A 12,669-nucleotide genomic window follows, 5' to 3' on the forward strand; every position below is an offset into this window, starting at 1 on the left:
ATCTGAATAGATGGGTCCTTAGGGGCATATCTAATGCACCTCTATAATCTGCAACCAAACCAGAGGAACACTAACAGAAGAATGCTGTCCTGGAGAAAAATAAATATATAAAGAGAGATAGGTCACCAGCTTTCTTATGTTAGTGTGCTAAGAGGAGCAAGAAATTAAAAGCAATATAGAAATTTGAAAACTTCCCTTTTATATACAACTTTCCTGTGTATATATAAAGTTAACAAAAACGTACCAACATCTGGGAAATGGCTCCTGCAATTAGAGAGTAAAATGGTTTACCAGGATGTGAACATTCTATTACTGATAGCTGCATATGGACACCAGAGATTTAAATTAAAACAAGTCTGGACTTGGCAGCAGCCACTGCATAGACCGGACCCAGTTCACTCTCGCCTAGCTCTGCCTCCTCTGTACCCATGTCTGACAAACCCCATATGGCTGAGATTGAGAAATTCGATAAGTCGAAATTGAAGAAGACAAAAACGCAAGAGAAAAATCCACTGCCTTCCAAAAAATGACTGAACAGGAGAAGCAAGCAGGTGAGTCGTAATGAGGCATGCGCCGCCAATATGCATTGTACATTCCAAAAGCATTGCCTTCTTATTTTACTTCTTTTAGCTGTTTAACTTTGTAAGATGCAAAGAGGTTGGATCAAGTTGAAATGACTGTGCTGCCACCTTTCACATCAAAAATGGTGAATTACTGACAATGAAGGCTGTGCCTGCCTCTCCCATCTGCCTGTCTAGCAGGCAGAGAAGGAAAAGAACTTGCATGTTGGTGAAGGAGGAAGCTGGGTGGGCTGACAGTGAAATCTAGAGTGAAATGCAAGCTGGTCCAAAGTGTCTTGCAGGCTGTAAAATGCAGTTTAATCAGAACGCCATTTTGTTCAAATGATTTTAATTATTGGAATGCATAATTTTAATATGCAAATAAAAAGTTCTAAAACCTGAAAGAAACAAAAACAAACAACAACAAGAAAACAAGTCTGTAGTCTTTTTTTTTCCCCACCAGCACCATGACTACCTGTAGTCATTAGAATGAGAAATAATAAAACATCAAAAGTTGGATGCTGGGAATGCCCACCTAGTACATTATGAGAAGGACTGTTCTACTGCAGATGTAAAGAAACAGCACATCCTTGATATGGTGAGAAATTTCATTGCTATGTGAGATAGACACCTCAGAAGTAATCTACAACTTCTTTGCCAAAGCTGGTGTTGGAACCATTGATGTCTCAGATGAACAAAGCAGGATACGTGATGACACTAACTGGAATGAGCTGCAAAAAGAAACAAACTGTCCCATAGTCAAATGTCAATGATTTTGCAGATACTGATAATGTGTTAGCTCCCTCTATTGACTGTGAATTTCAAAGGGGAACAGGCATTCTCCAGCTAGGTCTGTTTTGTTTATTTGTTTGTTTATTTGTTTGTTTATTTGTTTGTTTGTTTGCTTTGGTTAGTAAGTGCCCTTTATTTCTTAGTCAAAGTTCTTTGGGGGCGGGGTGGAGGATAGCTCAGTGGTACAACGTATGCTCAAGATTGTGGATTCAATCCCCAGTCCTCCATTAAAAAATAAATAAATAAACCTAATTACCTACCTCTCCAAAATAACCTAAAAAACAAAACTAGAAAAAAACCTCACCCTCATGCTTTTAGGGGGTGCTGAATATATCTCAGTGGTACAGCATATGCTTAGCATGCACAAGATCATGGGTTCAATTCCTAGTACCTCCATTTAAAAAAAAAGAAAGTTCTTTGGGGTACAAGTAAGAGAAACACAAGCAAAGTTAATATAAAATGAATAAGAGGGTTTATCATAAAATGCAGGGTCACTCCATGTATTCCAAGGACAGGATGTGCCATCAGGTTCACAAAAGACGGAACCAGGAACGAGAAAGCTCTCAGATAGCTGCTCTCTCCCTATCCCAGGCTACCTTTGCTTTGCTCAGCACATCTACTTCCCTGTCTCAGTCTCTCTGTATCTGTCTCTGTCTCTGTCTCTGTCTCTCTCTGCAGACAAGCCCCTTAGGCTCTACAGGTGTGTGGTACAAGATGGCTGCCCCACAGCAGTAGCTTCAGAACCCTGTTTACAGGACCTCCCACTTGCAGACCAGGAGACACCATCCAGGATCTCTAAGTCTTAATTTCCCGGAAAAGAATGACTAAGTTTATTTATTTATTTTTACAATGTTGTGTCAAATTCCAGTGTAGAGCACAATTTTTCAGTCATACATGAACATACATATATTCATTGTCACATTCTTTTTTTTACCATGAGCTAACACAAGATCTTGTATATATTTCCCTGTGCTATGCAGTATAAACTTGTTTATCTATTCTATATATACCTGTCAGTATCTACAAATTTCGAACTCCCAGTCTGTCCCTTCCCACCCCCCACCCCCTTGGAAACCACAACTTTGTATTCTATGTCTATGAGTCTGTTTCTGTTTTGTATTTATATTCATTTTTTTTAGATTCCACATATGAGTGATCTCATATGGTATTTTTCTTTCTCTTTCTGGCTTACTTCACTTAGAATGACATTCTCCAGGGACATCCATGTTGCTGCAAATGGCGTTATGTTGTTGCAGCCATTGTGGAAAACAGTGTGGAGATTCCTCAAAAGACTAGGAATAGACTTACCATATGACCCAGGAATCCCACTCCTGGGCATATATCCAGAAGGAACCCTACTTCAGGATGACACCTGCACCCCAATGTTCATAGCAGCACTATGTACAATAGCCAAGACATGGAGATAGCCTAAATGTCCATCAATGGATGACTGGATAAAGAAGTGGTATATTTATACAATGGAATACTATTCAGCCATAAAGCTAGGTCTGTTTTGAGCACAGACGAACAGAAAGAAAATTTAACCAAGACCAAATATCCAGGAGAAAAGAAGCATAAATGGCACTCGTGGTCAGTAATAAATTACACTAATGCAAATGATTTTGATGCCAAAGCAACAGTCACTAGATTTGTTTGTGAACTACAAAATAACACATCAAGATCCAATCCCGTTTTTAACCTGTACATCAGATCATATCACTCCTCTGCTTGAACCTATTTCCCATTACACTTAAAATAAAATCTAAACTCCTTCTGGCTTACACAGCCTTGCAAGGCCCTCTGGCCACAAGAAGATAAGAGGGAAAAGAACTCCAAGCAGAGAGAACTGGTGCAAAGACCATAAAGTGGGAAGGAGCTTGACATATCTGAAGAGCAGAAAGAAGGCCTGTGTGAGCTCCTCTCCTACTACTCTCCCCTCACTTCCACTATCCTCCAGTCATTCTGCTTTATTTCTGTTCCCTCTTATCTTCTTGTGGCTGATTCCTCCTTGAAATTTAGGTTTCAGTTTAAATGCTGCCTCCTCAAAGAAAACCTTCCCTTATTTCCCAGTATAAAGGCTTGTGTTAGAGATACAAATTTTGAAGCACAGATGAGATTACTTTAGGAGAGAATATGGAGTAAGAAGAAGGGTTTTGCTAGAGCTCTAAAATCCCTAAATCGAGGCAACATTTAGCTATTAATTCAAGACTATCTGGCTCCAAAACTTCTCTTTCTAAGATACTATGTTGTCTCTCAAAGAATAGGTGTTGAATAAAATTAAATTAATATGTAAAGTAAACCATTGCAGAGGGTGAAAAAGCTAAAAATAGAAGCATATACTTTGCTAGAAAATGAAAAGATATTTGAGGTATGTCTTAAAGAATAAATAAGATTTAGACAAGAGGGGCATCATGTGCAAAGGCATTAAGGCATGAAAGAGCATGGCATTGAATTGTTAACTCCAGGTAAGCAAGGACATTGTCTGTCTTGTCCACTGCTATGACTCCAGAATCCAGAATAGGCCTGGCTTATAGTAGGCACTTAGTACATACTTGTTCAAGGAATGGGTAGATGGATGAATGAGTGAATGACACCATACAGGAGCAAGCTTGAACACAGGGTATGTTGGTGAGAGAAGGAGAATATGAAGCAGGAGAAGGAGAGAGAGGTCAGATCACGGAGGGCCTTGAGTTCTCCATTGAGAATCTTAGGCTTTATCTTCTACATAACGGGGAGCCAATGAAAATTTTAAGTAGAATTTGGAAATGATCAGATTTTGTTTTAGACAGAACAATCTCAAGTGATTAGGAGTGAGTGGGAGGGAGATGGTGAAGAAGATACTATAGGTACAGATATATTACTTCTGATTTCTAGTGCCCAGATCATTTCAGTCATGGTTATCTGAATGTACCTGGGTCAGTCTATAGCCCACCCAGAGCCAATAATAATAGATAAGGTACAGTATATGCTGCACATATTAGAGTGGGACAGTTTGTATGGTACCTCATGACCAGTGCTATATTTTTGTCATGCTTAGAAAAATATTGAGGAATGAAGTGTATATAATTTCCAGTGTATATATCTCATTATTTCTTATTTTCCTTTTCTTTATCCCTAAATGTAAACCAAATTAAATGCAAGCTATCATTATGCAAGACCTAATGAAGGAGAACTGATGACAAATACAGTGCTTGTTCAATAAATACTTATTGTTCTTGCATGCTTACTCTCTGCCTGGCACTATTGCTCATTTATCATTGCAACAAGCTTTGAAAGCAAGTGCTATTATCATCTTCATTTTAAAGGTGAGAAAACTGAAGCTTGACAAGTGAGATTTATAGGGGATAGAATTAACATGGCTTGCTGATTGTTTGGATGTAAGCTATGAGGGAATGAAAGCATTCAAAATGATACCCAGCTTTTTGGTGTAAGCAAATGATTGCATAGTTGTGCCATTCACTGAGATGGGATTAGGGAAGAAGGTAGAGCAAGTTATGGGAGAGGGAAGAGTGAAAATACATTGTTTTAAGTGCCTGAAAGAGATGCCCAGCTGTCATTAGATATTTCAGCCTAGGTTACAGGAGTCTCGCCTGGACTTCTATATGTGGGAATCATCAGCATACAGATGATAACCAAAGCAATAGGATTGGTTAAGATCACCCAAGAAAAGTGTGAAGAGGTTTTTTTTTTTTTTAAAAAAAAAGGATAATATAAGGCAGAGCCCTTTGGAACATGAGTATTTCAAAGGAAAATGAAGAGCTGCCACAGAAGTGGGAAAGTGCATCATCTTAGAAAGAACTAAGAGAACAGAGGATGCTATGAAGTGAATGTTTGTGTTCCCGCCCACCCACAATTTATAAATTAGAGCCCTGATCCTCAATGTGATCTTATTTGGAGGTAGGCCTTTGAGAGGTAATTAGGTCATGAGGTTGGAGCCCTCATGAATGGAATTACTATCCTTATAAGGGCTGTGAGAAAGATAATATCTCTCCAGCATGTGAGGACATAGCAAGAAGGCAGCAGTCTGCAAGCCAGGAAGCAGGTCCTTACCACAACCCACCATACTATGGCATCCTGGTCAGAAACTTCCTAGCCTCCAGAACTGTGAGAAATAAATTTCTGTTTAAGCCATTCAGTCTGTAGTATTTTGTTAAAGCAGTCCAAACTAAGACAGGGTTTCAAGGAGGGAATAATTAATGTAAAGTCCCACAGAGTTGAAGTATGGTAATGGTTGAAAAGTGTCTATTTACGTTAGCAACACGGTTGAGAATTTTGATGGAAAGGAGAGGTTAAGTGTGTGGTGAAGGGTTTGCAGGGTGTGGGGTTGAGAAAGGCGACTTTGGAATGTTTCAGATGAAAGAAACTTTGACACTGTTTAAATGCTGATAACAAAGAGCCAGTAAGGAGGGAGCCGTTGATGAGTCATGAGACAGACGAGTTTATTAGTGGAGTTAGACTCTGAGTTGGTAAGAAGGAATAGGGATGTAAAAGGGATGGGGGAGCTTAGATCAAAGGAGAGTAGTTATTATTATTACTGCAAAAGAATGGGATAAATGATTGCTGGGGGAGCCAAGGAGGTTAAAAAATTTCGTGGCGAAAGTAGAGGGAGTTCCTGTCAGATGGATTTTATCTCGTCTGTGAAGTAACAGGCGCCGTTACCTGCTGAGACTAAGCCGGGAGATGGCGGTGCAAACTTGGCTCTTCATTTATCCCGCTGACTCAGTGCTGATGGACTCTTTGTAGCCCTGCATCCTCTCGTTTTCTCGAAGAAATAGCGCTTGATGTTTATGACAAGAGCTGTTGTTGGAACCGGAGACAGATTCGACGATTCGCCAGTTGGAACTACCACTCCCGGAATGCAGTGCGGCTCCTGGGAAGTGCGTGGGCTGGGAACGCAGCAGGCCCCCGCCCCGCCTCTCGCGGCCATTGGAGGAACGCTCACATTCCCAGGAGGCCCCGCGCGGGCGGGGTGCTTTATGCGGAAGCCGGCGGCGTCCGGTCCAGCCTCCTCTGGGAGCGGGCAGTCGGCGACCCTGCGCTGACCAGCGCCGCTACTTCTGAAACCGCGAGTTCTCGGAGGGTGCCAGGACAGGTAAAAGCAGCGGAGAGCGCTGGGCGGAAGGCGGGAAGACGACCTCAGAGGGAGGGCAGAGGTGTTGACGGGAAGGTGGAATGAGGAGGCAAAGCAAGAGTGACTAGGGCTTCTCTGGTGTCGACAGTTCGAATTGTCGGGCAGGTCCACTTTTGGTGAAGTGCGTTTTATGCCGCTGGAAAGGCCTCGAGTTAGAGGCAGAATGCGTCGCTTAAGTTGTTACAGAAGGAAAAAAATGTTAACTTTCCTTCAGTTTGCATTCTGCAAGACATCTCTGCAGCATTTGAATCTCTTGAGATCTCTTTAGTCTTCGAAAAAAAACTCCTCTCTAAGCCCTTGTTTCGATGACGTCGCTTTCAGCCTTATCTCCTACTTCTGGGATCCTTCATGGGTTTCTAGCCCTCTGCGCTCCCTTCCTCCAACGCCGGTGTTGACATTCCTCTTCCTCAGTTCGGATAGGAACTCTGTATCTCTGCCCAGACTATTTTCTCAGCCTCAGACCTGTATGATGATGTTCTTGTTATTACTGTTGGCCAGTATTTAACAAACTGACCATGTACTAAACTCTTTAGTAAATGCTTTACACCTCCCTCCTCCATAACCTCCATACACGATCAGTTATCAAGTCTTTTTCTTTCTGTGTTATTAATTGCTCCCAACCCTTTGTACCTCCATTGTCCTACCCTTGATCCCAGAGGATACGGTCATTTGGAGGATATTCTTTCCCTTTGAATAGCTGTGAGAGCAGATCCACTCATATGTTTAACAAACATTTATTGAACAGTTAATATGTGCTAGACACTCTTCTAAGTACAAGGGATAGGTGGAAACGGGATATAGGGGATCGCTACTCTCAGTAGTTTACATGTTTGTGTGTGTGTGTGCGTGCGCGCGCGCGCGTGCAAACAGGAAGAATCAGGATGATGTTATATCTAGTGGGAATCAGAACAGGTTGTCGACTTGACATTTCCTATGCTGACAAAATCAGAAGGGTTGGGTTGGGTCTCAAAGCATCACCCCAAAAGAATATTTGTAATACCAACAAGAATAGTCTTGATCTGTGACTACACTTCAGGATTTTCATAAACACCTCTTCTTTTTACCTCTTATATCAGTGTTTTTCTTCATCCTCCTGTCTTCTCTAAGGTTATTACGTCACAATTGGTGGTGCTTCTGGCTTCTTTCCTTCTAAGATCCAGACAGAAGTGTTGGGGCTTAGTTTACTCTCAGCTCAACTGCTTTATTTACTTAGGGAGATAGTTTGGTAATCGAAATATTCTTCTTGCCATGTCCTACTTAATAAAATAATCTATGATTTATAGTATATTTAAAACCAAAACATGCTTAGTGTTCATTAATCTATTAAGCAAATATTTGAGGGAGTATTATATGTCAGACACTGTTTTGGGCACTTGGAACCTAGTGAGGATAAGATAGACACTTTGACCTCTCTTCCAAGAAGAAATAATTGTATGCTGAGGAAATTCCCAATATGTAGGCTGACACCTGCATTCTTTTTTTCTTCATCCAAGATGTGATAATCTCAAAACTTTAAGAAATCTGCTGAACAATGTGTACATTCTTAGCTTATTCACTCTAAGGTTTATTGCATTTATTTGTTTGTCTGTCTTCCCCATTGAATTATGGCTCCCTTAAAGTATAGAGGTCCTTTCTTACTGGTATTCATACCTCCAGTGTCTGTCTACTACATCGGGTACCATATAGTAAGTCCTCAGAACATATGTGTTGAAACTGAAAAAGAAAAACTATTTGAGCAAATCCAAATTACTTAATTTGTACAAGGCCTTTTTACATACGGCCATTAGACTTATCCCTAAACCTTCTCATTTACCAAATGTGGACCATTCCATCTCATCAGGCTAGTTTATTTACCCTCCCTAGCTTGTTCTCACTTCTATACTTTCTCTTGTTCCATAGCCGTCTCCTAAAATGAGTTCTTATCTTTTTCCCGAGTACCTTCCATGGCCCTGCCCCCTATTTAATTTAATAGACCAGTTTAATAGTATGCCCCATGATACAAGGGTAGAAAAATATAATGTCCATCATGTATTTCCTACAAAACATTCTACTAATGAACTGTTGCAAGGATTTACCGTAGTGCATCCCCTTGCAATAATACAAATAATGACACAAAATGCTTTCTTTTGATTTTGCATTAACTATTACCATGTGCCATGTGACAAGTTAATTCTTCCACTTCTTTTTTCTGTCTGAACAACCTTTATTCATACAGCACATTATGGTGTAATTTGATTTCCACTTGATATAAACACATCTTTGAGTTTTATTTTCTCCTTAGCCTGAGATAATTCATGTGTTAATGTTATGCTTCCACACTGTCATTTTCAGAATGTCAGGTAGAAGTCTCAACTCTTAAAAGCTTTTTTCCCATGTAGTTATCTTTCAGTTGTAAATCATTACTGTAAAAGATAAATTTTGTCTTTAAACTGATTAAAAAACACAATAGGAATACAAGAGTGCTTGAGTCAGGATTATCATTATGATTTTAGGATGTACCCATCTAGGAGAAGCCAGACAAGTTTCTAGTACATTAAAAACTAAGCACTGTTATTTTAGAGAATTTCTTGGCACCTATAACTTCATAATTCAAATGCAACACTGAATTGTGTGCTGTCACTCATTTATACAGTATATGTCTATATGACCCAGGATATTCATATACATTTTTAATGTTATCATAGTAAAAATACAGAATTAAACATTTTTTTCAGAGCACATAGTCTTGAGTCGGAGAAACTGATTGGCCTTTTTCCCTACTCAGTTCCCTGAAATCATCTTCAACTTCTGTTTGAAGATGCTTCCACTGAGGAGGTCATTTATACTGTTGCTATGCTATTTTGTTAGCAATTTTTTTTAATGCAGGCAGTCCTTTACTTACAAATGGATATATTCTAATAGCTTCTTTGTAAGGTTATTGTTTGAAACTCTGGGTGCATTTTCTTCTATAAATAGTACTATTCATGACATTTCGGTTGTTATGCCAACCAGTAGCATCTTACATAACCTTTAATTTAATGGACTTAAAGACCTTCACCACAATTTATAATAATTCCTCTATAAAACACTACATACAGAATTCTCACTTGGATTGCCACATACCCATAGCATATCTTTTTTTTTTTTTTTTGGAATCCCAGCAGCTGAAACAAAAATGTTCTTTCCTTGGACCCTTCTAGGCAGTAGAAACAGGCCTTTCTAACTCGATGCATCTAATATGAGTAAGGAAAGAGATGTGATAGAGATTTCAGAGAAGAGAAGGAGGCAAGTTGGGGTGGTATGAATATGTGGAGAGGGGAGAATAGGAGTGATTTGGGAGGAATGATGAATTTCTAAGATGGGGGTTTATTGTGTCCTCAAAAAGTTGTTGAATCCTGACCCCTGCTACCTGGAAATATGGTCTTTGCGATGTAATTAAAATATAAGTTAAAACGAGGTCATACTGAATTAGGTGTCCTTACAAGAAGAGACACAGAGACTGCCATGTGAAGACATGGACAAACATGGAGAATACCACATGACTATGGAGGCAAAGATTGAAGTGCTGCAGCTCCAAGCCAAGGAATGTCAAGGATTGCCAGCAAACCACCAGAAGCTAGGAAGAGACAAGGAAGGATTCTTCCCTACGTATTTCAAAGGGAGCATAGACCTGCCAATATCTTGATTTGGGGCTTCCAGCCTCCAAAACTATTAGGCAGTAAATTTCTTTTAAGCTTTGCAGCTTTTGGTACTTCACCACAGCAGCTACAGGAAGCTTGTACAGGAACCTTAGCAGAAATGAAGTAGAATTGGGAAGATGACTGTGGGACCAAGCAAGGAGTTAGTAAGAGAATAGGAACAGTGTTGAGACAGAGCTTTCCTTTATATTCCAATATCTTTTTTTCCCTTCTCTTTCTGGCTTATAGTTTCATTCATTTTCTTGAATATGGTCTTATATACTACTTTATTCACATTCACATACTTCTGATAATTAGCAGAGCCACGTTTTCTGACTTCAAATGCAGTATTCTGCCACAGTTGTTTCTATTATCCCAATACTCATTAAGACATTACAGATTCTATTGCAAGAGAGTTATAGTGGGGGCATGTGAGACTTGATTATAGGTGGGATTTTAAGCAGTATAAGAGTAAGAAATGCCTACTAGTAACATCTGAGAGGATAGTAAAGTTTCTGTTCCTATGTACCCAACATTTAATAGTCAGGCATTTTTAAACTGAAGACTGCTTTTACTGAACAAAACACTGCTATGCATAAATTACATAGCTATCCTTATAACTTATATCCACTGTTGCTAGTTATATTCCAAATGATGTCTTCCCAGTTCTAGATGACTATATATAAACTTGAAGACTGCTGTCACGTTCCCTCTGTCTTTTTCCTGTTTCATATTTTTAGTTCCTCTAGCCATTCTTCAAATGATGCAATTTCCACATCTCTCACCATATTTTGCCCTTCTTCCAGTCTTAAAATACTATACTTAGAATTGAACTCAGTATTACATAGGTGTTCTAATCAGCACAGAGTATAATGGCAATAGTAATTAAAAAGATCGAGACACCTTGCTTCTTATTGTAATTTAAAATTACATAAGCATTTTAAGTAATTACCTCAAGGCACTTCAAAATGAACTTGTGGTCCACTAAGACACTAGATCCCTTTGTATTGTTGTCAGATTTAGTTTTCTCTTTCAAGCTACTAGGGGACTGAGGCAGCTAGTTTTTAATCTCTGCCTCAGGGACCATATGATTTCTTGTCTCTGTTTCTCTTTGTGTTTTTGTTGTACTTCACTATATGTCTTTTTGACCCTTACCACCTTACAAAATTTCAGTGACTGTTTGCAGTCTTAATACTAAGTATCAGTGAAGAGAGCTGGGAAATGACACTTGTTCCTTCTTTTTTTTTTCTTTTTGTGGGGGTAGGTAATTAGTTGTACTTATTTATTTTTATTAATGGAGGTACTGGGGATTGAACCCATGACCTTGTGCATGCTAAGCATGTGCTCAACCACTGAGCTGCACCTTCCACTCCTCAACACTTGTTCCTTCTAGATGCTTTCTTTCCCTTTGACTTCCAGGCCACTACACTCTTCTGGCTTTCCTCTCACTTTCCTGATTGGTCCTCCTCTCTCGTCTTGGAGGGTCTCTATTCATCTACCTTTTCCTCAACTATTTGGTGTATCCTGGGTTTTGTCTTTGGTTTTTCCTCAACTTTGGTTGTGCCTTTGGTTTTTTTCCTGTATATACTGTGTTTTCAGTAAATAAAGCATGTTTAAAATGGCAGGTCTAGGTGAGCTCATTTAGGGATAAGAGTGCAGAACCAGTCCCCATGGAAAGTCAACATTTAGAGGTCAGCTAGACAGGTAGATTCAGCAAGAAGACAGAAGGAGCAGCCATACATGTAAGAGTATTTCAAGAAGGAGGGTTTGCTGTGTTGACTTTCTGAGAGGTCAGGTAAGGTGAGAATAGAGAAATGACCACAGAATTTTGCAACATAGAGGCTGTTGGTGATCTTCGCAATTATGGTTTTGTGGAGTGTTGAGGGCAAAGGCCAGATTATAGTAAGTTTAAGAATTAAAAGAGGTAGAGAAGCAGAGATATTGTATAGATGATGATTTTAAGAAATGGAGCAATACCTGGAGAGCATGTTACAGGGTCGGGTGAGGCTTTTAGGATCAGAGGATGTAATGTATGAGAAAGTCATTTGGAAATTAAAACATGCTACTACATATGTGTTTGGAGAAATCCAAAAAGAAGATGGCTGAAGACACAACCTTGGGAAACACTGTCATTTAGAGAGTGGAATGAAGAGACCCCAAGAGGAGTTCAGTTCAGGAGACAGATGAGTACTTCTGCTCTGTATGCTGTCATTCATACCAAGGACATTCCAAGAAAGAATCTGGAATCCCTGCCCTCAAGCACTCTAGAGTTGCTGTGTTTCGCAAAATGTGGTCATGTGAATCATCTGCATCCAAACAGGCTTTGCTTAAATATATATTGCAGGGCCCCATCACAGGCCTACTGAATCAGAATTTCAGGAATGATCATGCCAAGAATTTGAATTTTTTTAAACATTTTTTATTGAGTTATAGTCATTTTACAATGTTGTGTCAAATTCCAGCATAGAACACAATTTTTCAGTTATACATGAACATACATATATTCATTGTCATATTTTTTTTTTCACTG

General features: G+C 39.5%; 1 protein-coding gene, 1 long non-coding RNA gene and 1 pseudogene across 2 annotated transcripts in view; all 3 read left to right on the plus strand.

Annotated features, from left to right (window-relative positions):
- LOC116661958 overlaps nt 1-1,286 on the plus strand; it is a 13,523-nt gene extending 12,237 nt beyond the window's left edge. The window contains exon 3 of the long non-coding RNA XR_004317917.1: nt 567-1,286. This is a non-coding gene — a long non-coding RNA (uncharacterized LOC116661958). The remainder of the gene's footprint in view (nt 1-566) is intronic.
- On the plus strand, nt 8-568 carry LOC116661956 (annotated as a pseudogene).
- A 5,023-nt stretch (nt 1,287-6,309) lies between the features above and the next one.
- VAMP7 (vesicle associated membrane protein 7) overlaps nt 6,310-12,669 on the plus strand; it is a 38,038-nt gene continuing 31,678 nt past the window's right edge. The window contains exon 1 of the mRNA XM_032474951.1: nt 6,310-6,444. The gene's annotated coding sequence lies outside the window, so the exon portion shown is untranslated. The remainder of the gene's footprint in view (nt 6,445-12,669) is intronic.

The sequence above is a fragment of the Camelus ferus genome, chromosome X (assembly GCF_009834535.1).
Source record: "Camelus ferus isolate YT-003-E chromosome X, BCGSAC_Cfer_1.0, whole genome shotgun sequence".
Classification (NCBI taxonomy): Eukaryota; Metazoa; Chordata; class Mammalia; order Artiodactyla; family Camelidae; genus Camelus; species Camelus ferus.